The sequence below is a fragment of the Penaeus japonicus genome, unplaced genomic scaffold (genome assembly GCF_977035675.1).
Source record: "Penaeus japonicus unplaced genomic scaffold, GWHDUDI00000001_assembly GWHDUDI00000041, whole genome shotgun sequence".
Lineage (NCBI taxonomy): Eukaryota > Metazoa > Arthropoda > Malacostraca > Decapoda > Penaeidae > Penaeus > Penaeus japonicus.
This window is the reverse complement of record NW_028234443.1, coordinates 2,958,600-2,973,599: the sequence shown is the minus strand read 5'-3', so window position 1 is coordinate 2,973,599 and position 15,000 is coordinate 2,958,600. Positions and strand designations below refer to the sequence as shown.

Below are 15,000 nucleotides of genomic sequence, written 5' to 3'. Positions count from 1 at the left end.
TACGAATTAAAACCTCAAAAGTTACTTTCCTGATAATCCGTCAGTTAAATACTTATTTTCAGCTTAATTTGAAAGAATTACCAGCTCATTTAGAATTGAAAAGTCACAACTATAAAATCTAGGTTATATGTCATTGTAAAAAGAAAAAGAAAAAAGAAAGAAAGAAAAAAATGCAGATGCATTTGCAACTTTATATTTCACAAGTTAGTTCCATTTTTTTATAGATGAGGTTCTGATTCGATGTACTGATCTCATTTATATCTTTAATTTATATTTTGTTCGTCTATATATTTCTAAAATTTCATCTATTTTTCTTAATTCATTGATTCATTTTACTTTTGCAAATAATAACTCTGTTTATGCTAAGAAATTTTAAAAAGACGAACGCAAATATGAAACACACAACGTGCAAGGCAGCGCGTGGGTGTGCAATGCATGAGAAAAAAAAGGTGGAAATCGTATTTTATTCATGCAGGCCCTGGCTGGGCGGGGGAAGGGAACCTGAGTAAGGGGGGGGGGGGCTGTCGCCTATTTCATTACTGTAGGCCCCCCCCCCCCTCCCCCCTACCGCTTACCCTCTAACTTTGTAGTTCCTGAAACTGTAATTACGCAAAACACAAATAGCCACCACAGCCTATTTAAATAACAAACAAACTACAGAATATTAAAACTATGTCTTTAAAACTACGTGTATCTTCAGTCTATCTTATGATTATATAAACTATTATTTTTTTTAGATATTTTCCCTCTATCTCACCCAATCAAAACTTCCTATATTCTAAATCTGCATGCACGGAATAAATATATCTTACAAACGAACCTTTTTTTCCATAAAATCCGCGCCATGCCATTTGAACTTCAGCTTTTGATCTGGAGCGAATTCTCTCGCGTTGCAACTCATTCCTTGCAATCTCATTCCTTGCAAACTCACTTTCGAATTACTGGACTTTTGGAACTGGATTTTAACAACACCCTTTTTTAAAAGTTTGATTACATTCCCGGGGTAAAAAGTTCAGCAGGTGTATCATAAGTCACGCATGTGTATAACTTGCAGTTTGAAAACGATGTTAGGTAGGGACTTCCACGGAGGGAGGGGGGAGGGGGGGGGATTGAGCCCCAGTCCTATTTCTTCTTCATATCAAAAGTTCTACTTAATTCAAAATCAGGGTAAAGTAAAGCGTAAAGTATTAAATTAAATAGAAAGTAAAGCACAGTCTTATTGAAAATAAAGGAAAAGTAAAGCACACTCTTATTCAAAATCAAAGAAAATAAAGTACCTTCTTATCAAAATAAGGCAAGAGCAAAGAACACTTTTACTCAAAATCAGGGAAAGCAAGGTGGCTTCTTATTCAGAATTCAGGGAAAAGTAAAGTGTCCTTTTAAATCGATGGACTGCCTTTTTTCAACTGAATCTACACACCTCTGGGTCTGTGCACTGATTCTGTGTAGAGTGTATATTCATTATGATAAAACACTACCACTAAATGAAAGGAAAACCTCGCAAATTTTTCCTTTCATTTTGTAGCAGTGTTTTATTATATCTGTTATGTGCACGTTAATGTGTTTGTGTTTTTTGTGTATATTCCTTCTCAATCACACGATAGACCAGTCTGGATCAATTGTAGATCTATTACGATCGATATTAACACGAAACTTAATATTAAAAAAGTGCGGTAAAATCCTCGTCATGCCATTTGAACTTCAGCTTTTGATCTGGAGCGAATTCTCTCGCGTTGCAATTCATTCCTTGCAAACTCATTCATTGAAAACTCACTCTCGAATCACAGGACTTTTGGAACTGGATTTTAACAACACCCTTTTTTAAAAGTTTAATTACATTCCCGGGGTAAAAAGTTCAGCAGGTGTATCTTAAGTCACACATGTGTATTACTTGCAGTTTGAAAACGATGTTAGGTAGGGACTTCTACGGAGGGAGGGGGTGGGGGGGGGGGATTGAGGCCCTGTCCTATTTCTTCTTCGTATCAAAAGTTCTATTCAATTCAAAATAAGGGTAAAGTAAAGCGTCTTATTATTCAAATTGAATGGGAAGTAAAGCACAGTCTTATTGAAAATAAAGGAAAAGAAAAGCAAATTCTTATTCAAAATCAAGGAAAATAAAGTACCTTTTTTATCAAAATAAGGCAAGAGCAAAGAACACCTTTACTCAAAATCAGGGAAAGCAAGGTGGCTTCTTATTCAAAATTCAGGGAAAAGTAAAGTGTCCTTTTAAATCAATGGACTGCCTTTTTTTCAACTGAATCTACACACCTCAGGGTCTGTGCACTAATACTGTGTAAAGTGTCTATTCCTTCTTCTTAATCACACGATAGACCAGTCTGGATCAATTGTAGATCTATTACGATCAATATTAACATCAGACTTGATATTAATAAGTGCGGGACAGTCACACAAGAGGAATTGCACTTTTTTTTGTTCAGCACAGTATTCAACGAGCAATTTAGTTCTGTAAAGTACATAACATGGAGGAAAATAGGTATTGTAGTCTATTCAAACTGTAGGTTCATAAGAATGCGTTTAAATGACTCACTCATTTTGAGTATTTAGTTGTTGTAATGATTCTCAAGAACCTTCATTTTACTTTTTTTCTCTCTCTTTTTTAATGTTATTTCTTATTCTCGGCTTTAGATTGTCTCAGAAAATTACCACTTCTCATATTTCTTGATTTTTTTTATTTTTTATTATGTATACTATTATCATTATTTTCGACCGGTCACTTCTTGTTTACTTTAGTTTGTGCACTACATATTATCATTACCTATTTCACAAAGTAATTAAGAAAACCATGAAATTTACTAAGTCATAAAATTGATACTCATTCCTGTTATGAGAGTAAATGTCTTCGAAATAACAAGTGTGAGTCAGCATAGAGCCTAATCCTATGCGTTATGCTGTATGTTTACTTAAGTAGCAAATACTAAAGAGTGCAAAATGAAAAGGCTTTTCAAGTTAAATAAAAATAATAATAATAATAATAATATAACACATATAATAACACGCTTAGATAGGTCAGTTGGGAGAGCGTTAGACTGAAGATCTAAAGGTCCCCGGTTCGATCCCGGGTCTGGGCACTTTTAATGAACCTGCAACTGTTGTATATGAAGAAGGATCCTCAAATGCCAATAGCAGATAAAGTCGCGTTCGTCTTGAGCTGCAGTTCTGCAAGGCAACTCTACTCGCTGCGACTAAGTGGCGGCGACAACCCACTAACTGACAGTCGCCGCCACTGACCTGAGCACACCTTGCTACCACTTCTGAGTAACTGTAGTCCCGTTCAGTCTAATCGTCCCTTGCCCATTTGTGCATCGACCAGTCCTAGGCGGTAAAGATCAAACCGATTAAGGCGTTTGTCAAAATGGCGCAAGAACAGTTGGGAAAAACGTCAGGGTAAAGAAGGAAGAATGTGGATTAAGAAGTGTCTTGCTAGAAGCCAGAATACATGTACATATACGTATCTATACCTATCTATCTATATATATCATATATTATATATTATATATAGAGAGAGAGGGAGGGGGGGGAGGAAGAGAGAGAGAGAGGTAGGTGTGTGTGTGTGTTTTTACAGCTTATATGGTGCTTTATCTACGCGTGGGGTCCATGAAATTTCCATGTCCTTGGATCGAACTCCCAAGTAAGAACATGAAAGATAATATAACCAAGACTATTCTGGGTACTCTTGCGTCGTCGTGGATTCTCAAAAGTGCCCAGACCCGGGATCGAAGCGGGGACCTTTAGATCTTCAGTCTAACGCTCTCCCAACTGAGCTATCTAGGCAGATATGTCTTTAGGAGCTTAGTTACAATTAGCTAATTATTATTATAGAAGGTAGTGTATATTTTAGGTATTTGTTTCTCTATTACTCTCTATCTCATCTATCTCATATCTCTCTTCCTTTTTCCTCTTTTCCGCTCTCTCTCTCCCTCTCTTCTAAATATATACATACTATACGTACATATACATGTGTATTAATGTTAATTAATCAAGTTTCTTTTTACCTCATAAATACATTACCGTTGCTTTTTGGAATCTCTGTTGTCTATTTGGCAACTGCAGATATGATGGCGGATATACAGGACTGTTTAGCTAAGGTATTGTTCGTATCTTTATCGCCACGAGTAGAATGACTTGCTCCTTTTTGTTCACTAATGTCATGATTGAATTCACTTCAGCTCCAGAATCATGATGACTATTTCATTCATTGAGTGGTGATTTGACAGAAAGATTTTGTGATGATTCTTTTGGTGTGAGATGAGGGAGGTTATTTGTCCTCTGGTCGTCCGTTCGAATAGAATTGCGGTTCAGTATTAGTTTTTTTATTAATGAAATACATACATGAATGTACACATATGAACACACGCACATGCACACACACACACACATATATATATATATATATATGTGTGTGTGTGTGTGTGTGTGTGCATAAATACATATATTTATATGTACACACACACACAAAAATATATATATATATATATATATATATATATATATATATATATATATATATATATATATATAAATTTGTAAGTATATATCCATATATATATGTATATATATATATACATATATATAAATATATATATACATATATGTATATACATGTATATATATATACATATATATATATATATATATATATATATATATATATATATATATATATATATATATAATGTTTATATTTACATATATATACAAAATTACGCACACACATATATGTATATATATATATATATATATATATATATATATATATATATATATATATATATATATATATGCATATATGTGTGTGTGTATATGTGTCTGTATATATATATATACATATACATATATAGATACATATATATATATATACATATATATATGTGTGTGTGTGTGTGTGTATGTGTATACATATATACATATATACATATACACACATGTTTACATGTACATACATACACACACATATATACACATATGTTTATACATACATACATAGATACACACACACACATGTGTGTGTGTGTGTGTCTGTGTGTGTGTGTGTTTACATATGTTGTATTTGTATGTGTGCATACACTTGGAAATAATATTTTAGCTGCAGTAGATACTACACATATATATCCTCTTATATACTCAAGGTTAACTAAGTTGTAAGCCTCTTTCAAGAGGTATTGAGAAGTCATAACATTATCTCGTTCCCGAGATAAGTGGTATCTCTAAGCTCTGGTTGAATGAGCTTTTTTCTTTAACTAATGTAATTAACTCAGGTAATGATTTGGATATAACATATAACAGGCATCAAAGGCAACATGTTGTTATTTAGTTGACTATTTTTGTCAGGCGTTATGTATATATATATATATATATATATATATATATATATATATATATATATATATAATTTTTTTTTTTTCCTTCTTTCTTTTTTCTTTTTTTTCTTTTCTTGTTGTTTTTTTTTTTTTTTTTTCTTTCTTTATTATTATTTTTTTTCTCTTTCCTTTTTTCTTTCTTTTTTCTTTTGAGAAGATCATGTGGGTTAACAAGCGGTGGATATGGAAGAAAATAACATCACATAGTAAAATCATTCGTTTTTTGCATCAATGTTTACACTCAGAGTGAATGTGGTTTAGCCTAATGGTTCTCTTACAAAAAATAATGATAATAATAATAATAAATAAATAAATAATAATAATGATAAAATAAGATAAATCAACTAAAATAAATAAACATACATATTGAAAATACATACAGGGAACCGCCATCACTGCATCTGTACGACAGAAATCAAAGATACATACGGAGGTTAATGAAAGGCGACACAAGTTTACGAAAGATACTTAAATAGGCTGTGGTGTCTATTTGTGTTTTGCGTAATTACAGTTTTAGGAACTACAAAGTTAGAGGGTAAGCGGTAGGGGGGAGGTGGGGAGGTCCTACACTAATGAAATCGGCAACAGCACCCCCCCCCCCTCCCTCTGGTCCCCTCCCCCCGCCCAGCCAGGGCCTGCATGAATAAAATACGATTTCCACCTTTTTCTCATGCATTGCACACCCACGCGCTGCCTTGCACGTTGTGTGTTTGCAATGATAGATTTCATATTTGCGTTCATCTTTTTTAAATTTCTTAGCATAAACAGAGCTATTATTTGCAAAAGTAAAATTAATAAATGAAATAAGAAAAAATAGATAAAATTTTAGTAATATATAGACGAACAAAATACAAATTAGAAATATAAATGAGATCAGCACATCGAACCAGAACTTCATCTATAAAAAAAATAACTTGTGAAATACAAAGGTGCAAATACATCTGCAATTTAATTGTTTTACAATGACAAAAAAAAAAAAAAAAAAAAAAAAAACAGGGTTGATAGCTGTGACTTTTCAATTCTAAATGAGCTGGCAATTCTTTCAAATTAAGCTGAAAATAAGTATTTAACTGACGGATTATCAGGAAAGCAACTTTTGGGGTTTTAATTAGTATCATTATCTTACACGTAGATGATTCCTCAGGTGAGTTAATTAGTAAGACTAACTAGAATCACCGGTTTACCCTTTTTCACAAATTTTCCAAAAGAGAAGGAGGCTTTACTTCTATCGTTATTCTAACTATTGTTATGATTTCTATGCTAACTGTAATAACAACAATAGCATTAATCGAAAAAATAGATATTGAAAATTCAAGGAATGAGGTAGACACACACACACATGCGCGCGCACCCACACACACACACACACACACACGTTGTCAATGGGTGAAGTTCTTTCACGTCCGACACCCAGAAGTTCAACTCGTGACTTTAAACTTTCAATTTCCTGTAAGGAGGAAAACAGCATGATTATGAAAAAAACGAACTAATTCTACAGACAAATTTACTTTTAGTTTGTAATAGCAAAACTTTTATTTATCTATTTTCTGAGAATCTATATACACTTTGCTCATTAGAATAAAAATGCCTTTTTGGTTGTATTTTTCAACTACACGTGGTTCCCAGTTTTATTCTTAATTCAAGTGTTCAATCATGATTGATCTAGCATATCCTATGAAGAGACACACAGATGCTTGTGCACCATAAATCTGAAGTTGATTTGGCTATTTCTTACCATGATATAGCGCGTAAAAACAAGATTTAAGCCAAAAGCCAACTTCCCTCTCAGGTTGCTTCCTTGTTTACACAAAGGTCTACAGGATTAAGACATATTGTTTCAAAATATTTAGTAGATATTTATAACTATCACTACTGTAGTGGTTAATGGAATTTCTAAGTAATTAACAGAATTAAAGGGGATTCATTCCTGTTTACCTGTTGTTGCTAGTCATGGTTACTATACGGTGTATGGTGTTCATTTATCATATATTTTTAGGTTGCCTTCTTGAGTACCCCGAGACACCATTTTGATAATAAGGCAGGGGTATCAAGGCAAAATAAAGAAAAAGAAAGAAAATACTTTGGCAAGGGTAATCACGACAGAACCAAGATAGTAACTGCAACATCAGAACCTGAGCGTCGATAAGATTATACTGTATGATTTATCTTATTTTTTGGTTATCTATTTTCCTTAGTTCTATATATATTTTTTTCTCTCCCAAGGCTCTTAAATAACTAAAGCAAACTACAGATTATTAAAACTATGTCTTTAAAACTACGTGTATCTTCCGTCTCTTTTATTATTATTATTATTATTTAGATATTTTCCCTCTATCTCCCCCAATCATAACTTCCTATATTCTAAATCTGCAATTGCATGCACGGAATAAATATATCTTACAAACGAACTTTTTTTCCGTAAAATCCGCGCCATCCCATTTGAACTTCAGCTTTTGATCTGGAGCGAATTCTCTCGCGTTGCAACTCATTCCTTGCAATCTCATTCGTTGCAAACTCACTTTCGAATTACAGGGCTTTTAGAACTGGATTTTAACAACAGCCTTTTTTAAAAGTTTGATTACATTCCCGGGATAAAAAGTTCGGCAGGTGTATCATAAGTCACTCATGTGTATAACTTACAGTTTGAAAACGATGTTAGGTAGGGACTTCCACGGAGGGAGGGGGAGGGGAGGGGGGGGGATTGAGTCCCAGTCCTATTTCTTCTTCATATCAAAAGTTCTATTCATTTCAAAATCAGGGTAAAGTAAAGCGTCTTATTATTCAAATTGAATGGAAAGTAAAGCACAGTCTTATTGAGAATAAAGGAAAAGTAAAGCAAACTCTTATTCAGAATCAAGGAAAATAAAGTACCTTCTTATCAAAATAGGGCAAGATCAAAGAACACTTTTACTCAAAATCAGGGAAAACAAGGTGGCTTCTTGTTTAAAATTCAGGGAAAAGTAAAGTGTCCTTTTAAATCAATGGACTGCCTTTTTTCAACTGAATCTACACACCTCTGGGTCTGTGCACTGATACTGTGTAAAGTGTCTATTCCTTCTTCTTAATCACACGATAGACCAGTCTGGATCCCTTGTAGATCTATTACGATTAATATTAACATGAAACTTAATATTAACAAGTGCGGGATTGTCACACAAGAGGAATTGCACTTTTTTGTTCAACACAGTGTTTAACTAGCAATTTAATTCAGTAAAGTATATAACTGGGAGGAAAATAGGTATTGTAGTTTGTTTAAACTGTAGGTTCATAAGAATGCGTCTAAATGACTTAATCATCTTGAGTATTTAGTTGGTTGTAACGATTTAAGAACCTTCATTTTACTCTTCTTTTCTCTATTTGAATGTCATTACTCATTTGCGCCCTTAGATTGTCTCAGAAAATCACTTTTCATATTTCTTGATTTTTTTATGTAGATTATTATCATTATTTTCGACCGGTCACTTCTGGTTTACTATCATGACCTTTTTCACAAAGTATGAAACAAAAATATGACAGTTGATACTTATCCCTGTTATCAAAGTGAATGTCTTCGAATTAACAAATGTGAGCTAGTATAGAGCCTAATCCTATGCGTTATATTGTATATCCACTTAAGCAGCAAAGCCTAAAGAGTGCAAAAAGAAAATACTTTTCTAATTAAATTAAAAACCAACAGGTATTACAAAACGCCTAGATAGGTCAGTTGGGAGAGCGTTAGACTGAAGATTTAAAGGTCCCCGGTTCGATCCCGGGTCTGGGCACTTTTAATAAACCTGCAACAGTTACATATGAAGGATGATCATCAAATGCCAATAGCAGATAAAGTCGCGTTCATCTTGAGCTGCAGTTCTACAAGGCAACTCGACTCGCTGCGACTAAGTAGCGGCGACAACCCACTCACTAACTGACAGTCGCCGCCACTGACCTGAGCCCACTTTGCTACCACTTTTGAGTAGCCGTAGTCCCGTTCAGTCTAATCGTCCCTTGCCCCTTTTGCATCGACCGGTCCTAGGCGGTAAAGATCAAACCGATTAAGGCGTTTGTCAAAATGGCGCAAGCACAGTTGGGAAAAACATCAGGGTAAAGAAGGAAGAATGTGGATTAAGAAGCGTCTAGCTAGAAGCCAGAATACATGTACATATACATATCTATATCTATCAATCTATCTATATATTATATATCATATATTATATATAGAGAGAGTGAGAGAGAGGTAGCTGTGTGTGCATGTGTGTTTTTACAGCTTATATGGTGCTTTATTTACGGGTGGGGGATCCATGAAATTTCCATGTCCTTGGATCGAACTCCCAAGTAAGAACATGAAAGATAATCTAACCAAGACTATTCTGGGTAATCTTAAGTCGTCGTGAATTCTCTAAAGTGCCCAGACCCGGGATCGAACCGGGGACCTTTAGATCTTCAGTCTAACGCTCTCCCATCTGAGCTATCTAGACAGATGTGTGATAGTGAGCTTAATTACAATTAGGTAATTATCATTATAGAAGGTAGTGTATATTTTAGGTATTTTTTTATCTATTACTCTCTCATCTATCTCATCTCTCTCTTCCTTTCTCCATTCTTCTCTTTCTTCCTTTCTCCTCTCTTATCTTTTTCCTCTCTTCTCTTTCTTCCTTTCTCCTCTCTCCTCTCTCTTCTCTCTTTCACTCTCCTCTCTCTCTCATCTAAATACATACATACTATACGTACGTATATACATGTGTATTACGTACTATACACTCATACACACACGTATATGACTCCTTTGTACTCAACACCAGTGGAGATTCAGATCCCCTTCATCGGCAGCAAAGGGGAAAAGGGAAAATAAAAGAAATTCTCTCTCTCTCTCTCTTTCACACTCTCCCTCTCTCTCTCTCACTCTCTCTCTCTAAATACATACATCCTATGCATATGATTCCTTTGTACTCAATTTCAACAGCAGGAATGCTTCTTGGGACGATGATAGTGGCCGGGGATCTGGCTTTCTCTCTCTCCTCAGAATTAGAGGAAAAGGGGAAAAGGAAAATAAAAATTCTTTCTCTCTCTCTCTCTCTCTCTCTCTCTCTCTCTCTCTCTCTCTCTCTCTCTTCTCTTTCTCACTATCTTCTCTAAATACATACATCCTATCCATATGATTCCTTTGTACTCAACCCCTTCATCGGCAGCACAAGGAGTGCTTCTTGGGACGATGATGGCGGCCGGTGATCTCACATCTCAATCTCAGCGATATGAAGGTACCATAAGTGACAAAATTATAAATCTTATTTATTTATGACAGGAAGAAAAACGGAGAGAGAGAGAGAGGAGGGAGAGAATATATGACATTGATGTCCTGACAATAGTAAAGTTTATGCTGCTGTTATACATTTAGTGTCTTCGAAAGTATTGGTATTTGTCTTTTTGGTTGATAATGAAGTCAGTATCTATAAAGAATAGCAATAGTTAAATAACGCACACATATAAATGAAATACCTAAAAGCTTCATAAAATGATTGCGTACAACTAATGGAAATGCACCAAGTAAGTAGGCATATGTGATGACGAATTCATATTGGTAAGACATTGAAATCTAAAGAAAATAATAGAAATATCTAAATCTGATTAAAACTTCCGACCGTTTATAAAAAGTTTTGTAGATAATGAAAACAATAGCAACAAAAATACCCTTAAGCTGAACGGAATAGATCTGAAAACCAATCAACTGACTTTAAGTTCGAGCACACGCTTAAACGGCCTATTTCGAGAACACCCATTTATTCATGAAGAGCAAGCCAATTACAAAAGCGGTAATGACAAAAGCAATAACGGGAGATTGACAGGTGTCAGCGATAACCTCCCATCCCACGCTCCTGTTCCCTACTCCCGTGATGTTCTGTGATAACAGTGATCTTTTCTCGACACGAAGGAAGGTACACCTCGTTTGCCTGTCTGTCAAACCTTTTCTTGATCTTAAGAAAAACCGACATTCTAAAGCAAACTATATATGAGTCAATGCTATATATGTATATATTTACATTATATATATATATATATATGTGTGTGTGTGTGTGTGTGTGTGTGTTTGTATGTATATATATTACATATATGCAGATATATATGTGCATATATAAATATGAACATATATGTATATATATATATATATATATATATATATATATATATATATATATATATATATATATATGTATATATATATATATGTATATATATGTTTGTGTGTGTGTGTGTATGTGCTTATATGAATATATATATATATATATATATATATATATATGTATATATATATATATATATATATATATATATATATATATATGTATATATATATGTATATTTACATATATATACATACATACATATATATAATTAGATGCATACCTATATATGTATTTTTGTTTGTGAATAGTCCCCCGTCGTCCAGCCTTTAACAATGATCTGTCATGACAGGAAATTGGAAAGTCAAAAACAATTTCATCAGAGCAAGATTGTTTCTATATTTCTAAATCGATTTCAGATTTAACATTTAAGAACCTGAAGAACCTGCTACCACCCATCCGGTATCATCACTCATTCCTTCAGTCAAAATACATGAAATATATGAACCACTGGCTCAACATACACACACACACACACAGGAGAAAAAGTGAGAGGGGGTGGGGAGGGAGAGGTTGAGAGAGAGAAGGGGGGTGGAGAGAGAGAGAGAATTTCTTTTATTTTCCTCTTTCCCCATTCCTCTAAATTTAAGTAAAGAGAGAAAGCCAGATCACTGGCCAGCATCATCGTCCCAAGAATAATTTCTTGTACTGCCGATGAAGGGGTTGAGGACAAAGGAATCATATGCATAGGATGTATGTATTTAGAGAGGAGAGGGAGAGAGAAAAGAAAGAGAGAGAGAGAGAAAATTTCTTTTATTTAACTTTTTCCCCTTTGCTGCCGATGAAGGGGATATGAATCTCCACTGGTGTTGAGTACAAAGGAGTCATATACGTCTGTGTATAAGTGCATAGTACGTAATACACATGTATATGTACGTATAGTATGTAAGTACTTAGAAGAGAAGAGAGAGAGGAAAGTGAGAGAGATAGAGGAGAGTGAGATGAAAGGAAGAGTGGAAAAAGAGAAGAGAGGAGAAAGGAAGACAGAGGGTGGAGAAAGGAAGAGAGAGAGAATAATAGAGAAGCAAATACCTAAAATATACATCACCTTCCATAATAATAATTACCTAATTGTAATTAAGCTCACATTCATATACCTGCCTAGATAGCTCAGTTGGGAGAGCGTTAGACTGAAGATCTAAAGGTCCCCGGTTCGATCCCGGGTCTGGGCACTTTTGAGCGCCCTTCGGTACACAATAAACCATTACCTCGGGATTATCTGCTAGTATAAAATAGTTGAAAGTCTGAAAGTCTATCAGGTGCAAACCGTAAATTGCAAATAAAACCTCATTTTCTTGTTATATTTCGTGTTTGTTTTTTTTCCGATTCCACTTGACATGATGTTTTTTTACCCTAAAATGAAGCTATTGAAATAAACATATTTGAGGTTTGTGCCAATGATATCTTCAGCTTCGGAGTTCGAGAAAGGTGGACATTATCTAGGGCAGCTACACAAAGGACATCATCAAAATATCAGCTATGAGACGCGCGAAGAAAGACAAATTAAGCTCCCAGGACATTAAAAGGACGTCTTGTGTCCTGCTGACGAGAAACAGAAATGTTTAACTTTCTTTTAGAGAAGGTTTCGGCCAGTCAATTTCTCCCAGAGATGCAAGCTGCTGTTGTAAAATATGATGTTCTTATCAATTTTGGTTCAATTTTAATGTAGATTCTATGAAACAAATCATTTTACTATGTGATGTTATTTACTTCCATGTCCACCGCTTAATCTTCTTAAAAAAAAAAAAAAAAAAAAAATAAGAAAACAGAAAAGATAAAGAAAAAAAGAAAAAAATAAAGAAAAAGGGAAAAAAAGAAAGAAAGAAAGAACGAAAGAAAGAAAGAACAAATATATACATAACGCCTGACAAAAATAGTCAACTAAATAACAACATGTTGCCTTTGATGCCTGTTATATGTTATATCCAAATCATTACCTGAGTTAAGCACCTGAGTCAAAGAAAAAGAGTCATTCAACCAGAGCTTAGAGATACCACTTATCTCGGGAATGAGATAATGTTATGACTTCTTAATACCTCTTGAAAGAGACTTACAACTTAGTTCTTAAGCTTGAGTAGACAAGAGGATATATATGTGTCGTATATACTGCTTCTGAAATATTATTTCCAAGTGTATGCATACATACAAATACATATGTAAACACACACACACACACACACACTCATATATATATATATATATATATAGATAGATAGATAGATAGATAGATAGATAGATATAGATATAGATATATATACTTATGTGTGTGTGTATGTATGAATGTATGTATAAACATATGTGTATATATGTGTGTGTTTATGTATGTACATATAAACGTATGTGTGTATATGTCTATATGTCTCTCTCTCTCTATATATATATATATATATACAGAAATATATGTATATATATGTATATATATATGTATATATATATATATATATATATATATATATATATATATATACACACATATATATGTACATATAAATACATTTATGTATGCATATATATATATACACACATACACACACACACATATATATGTATATACATATGTGCGTATGTGTGTGTGGGCGCGCGCTTGTACGTGTGTTCATATGTGTACATGTATGTATGTATTTCATAAAAAAAAAAAAAAAAAAATACTGGACCGCAATTCTATTCGAACGGAAGACCAGAGGACAAATAACTTCCCTCATCTCACACCAAAAGAATCATCACAAAACCTTTCTGTCAAATCACCACTCAATTAATTAAATAGTCATCAAGATTCTGCAGCTGAAGCGAATTCAATCATGACATTACTAAGCAAAAAGGAGCAAGTCATTCTACTCGTCCTGTATATCCGCCATCATATCTGCAGTTGCCAAAAAAAGACAACAGAAACTCCAAAAAGCAACGGTGATATATTTATAGTGTAAAGGGAAACTTGAGTAATTAACGGAAATTTGAAATATAAGCCTAGATAGGTCAGTTGGGAGAGCGTTAGACTGAAGATCTAAAGGTCCCCGGTTCGATCCCGGGTCTGGGCACTTTTGAGAATCCACGACGACGCAAGAGTACCCAGAATGGTCTTGGTTAGATGTTCTTTAATGTTCTTACTTGGGAGTTTGATCCAAGGACATGGAAATTTCATGGACTCCCACGCGTAAATAAAGCACCATATAAGCTATAAAAACACACGCACATACACCTCTCTCTCTCTCTCCTCTCTATATATAGAATATATGATATATATATATATATATGTATATATATATATATATATATGTATATATATATATATATATATATATATATATATATATATATATATATATATGTACATGTATTCTGGCTTCTAGCTAGACGCTTCTTAATCCACATTCTTCCTTCTTTAACCTGATGTTTTTTTTCCGACTGTTCTTGCGCCATTTTGACAAATGCCTTAATCGGTTTGATCTTTACGGCCTAGGACCGGTCGA

The 15,000-nt window shown here is 34.0% G+C and overlaps 1 protein-coding gene and 1 non-coding gene across 2 annotated transcripts in view; both read left to right on the top strand.

Annotated features, from left to right (window-relative positions):
- The window catches only part of LOC122253921 (neuronal growth regulator 1), a 354,189-nt gene that overhangs the window by 252,449 nt on the left and 86,740 nt on the right, over nucleotides 1-15,000 (top strand). The window lies entirely within an intron of this gene.
- Nucleotides 12,633-12,705, top strand: TRNAF-GAA (transfer RNA phenylalanine (anticodon GAA)). The gene has a single exon. It is a non-coding gene; the product is annotated as a tRNA-Phe (tRNA).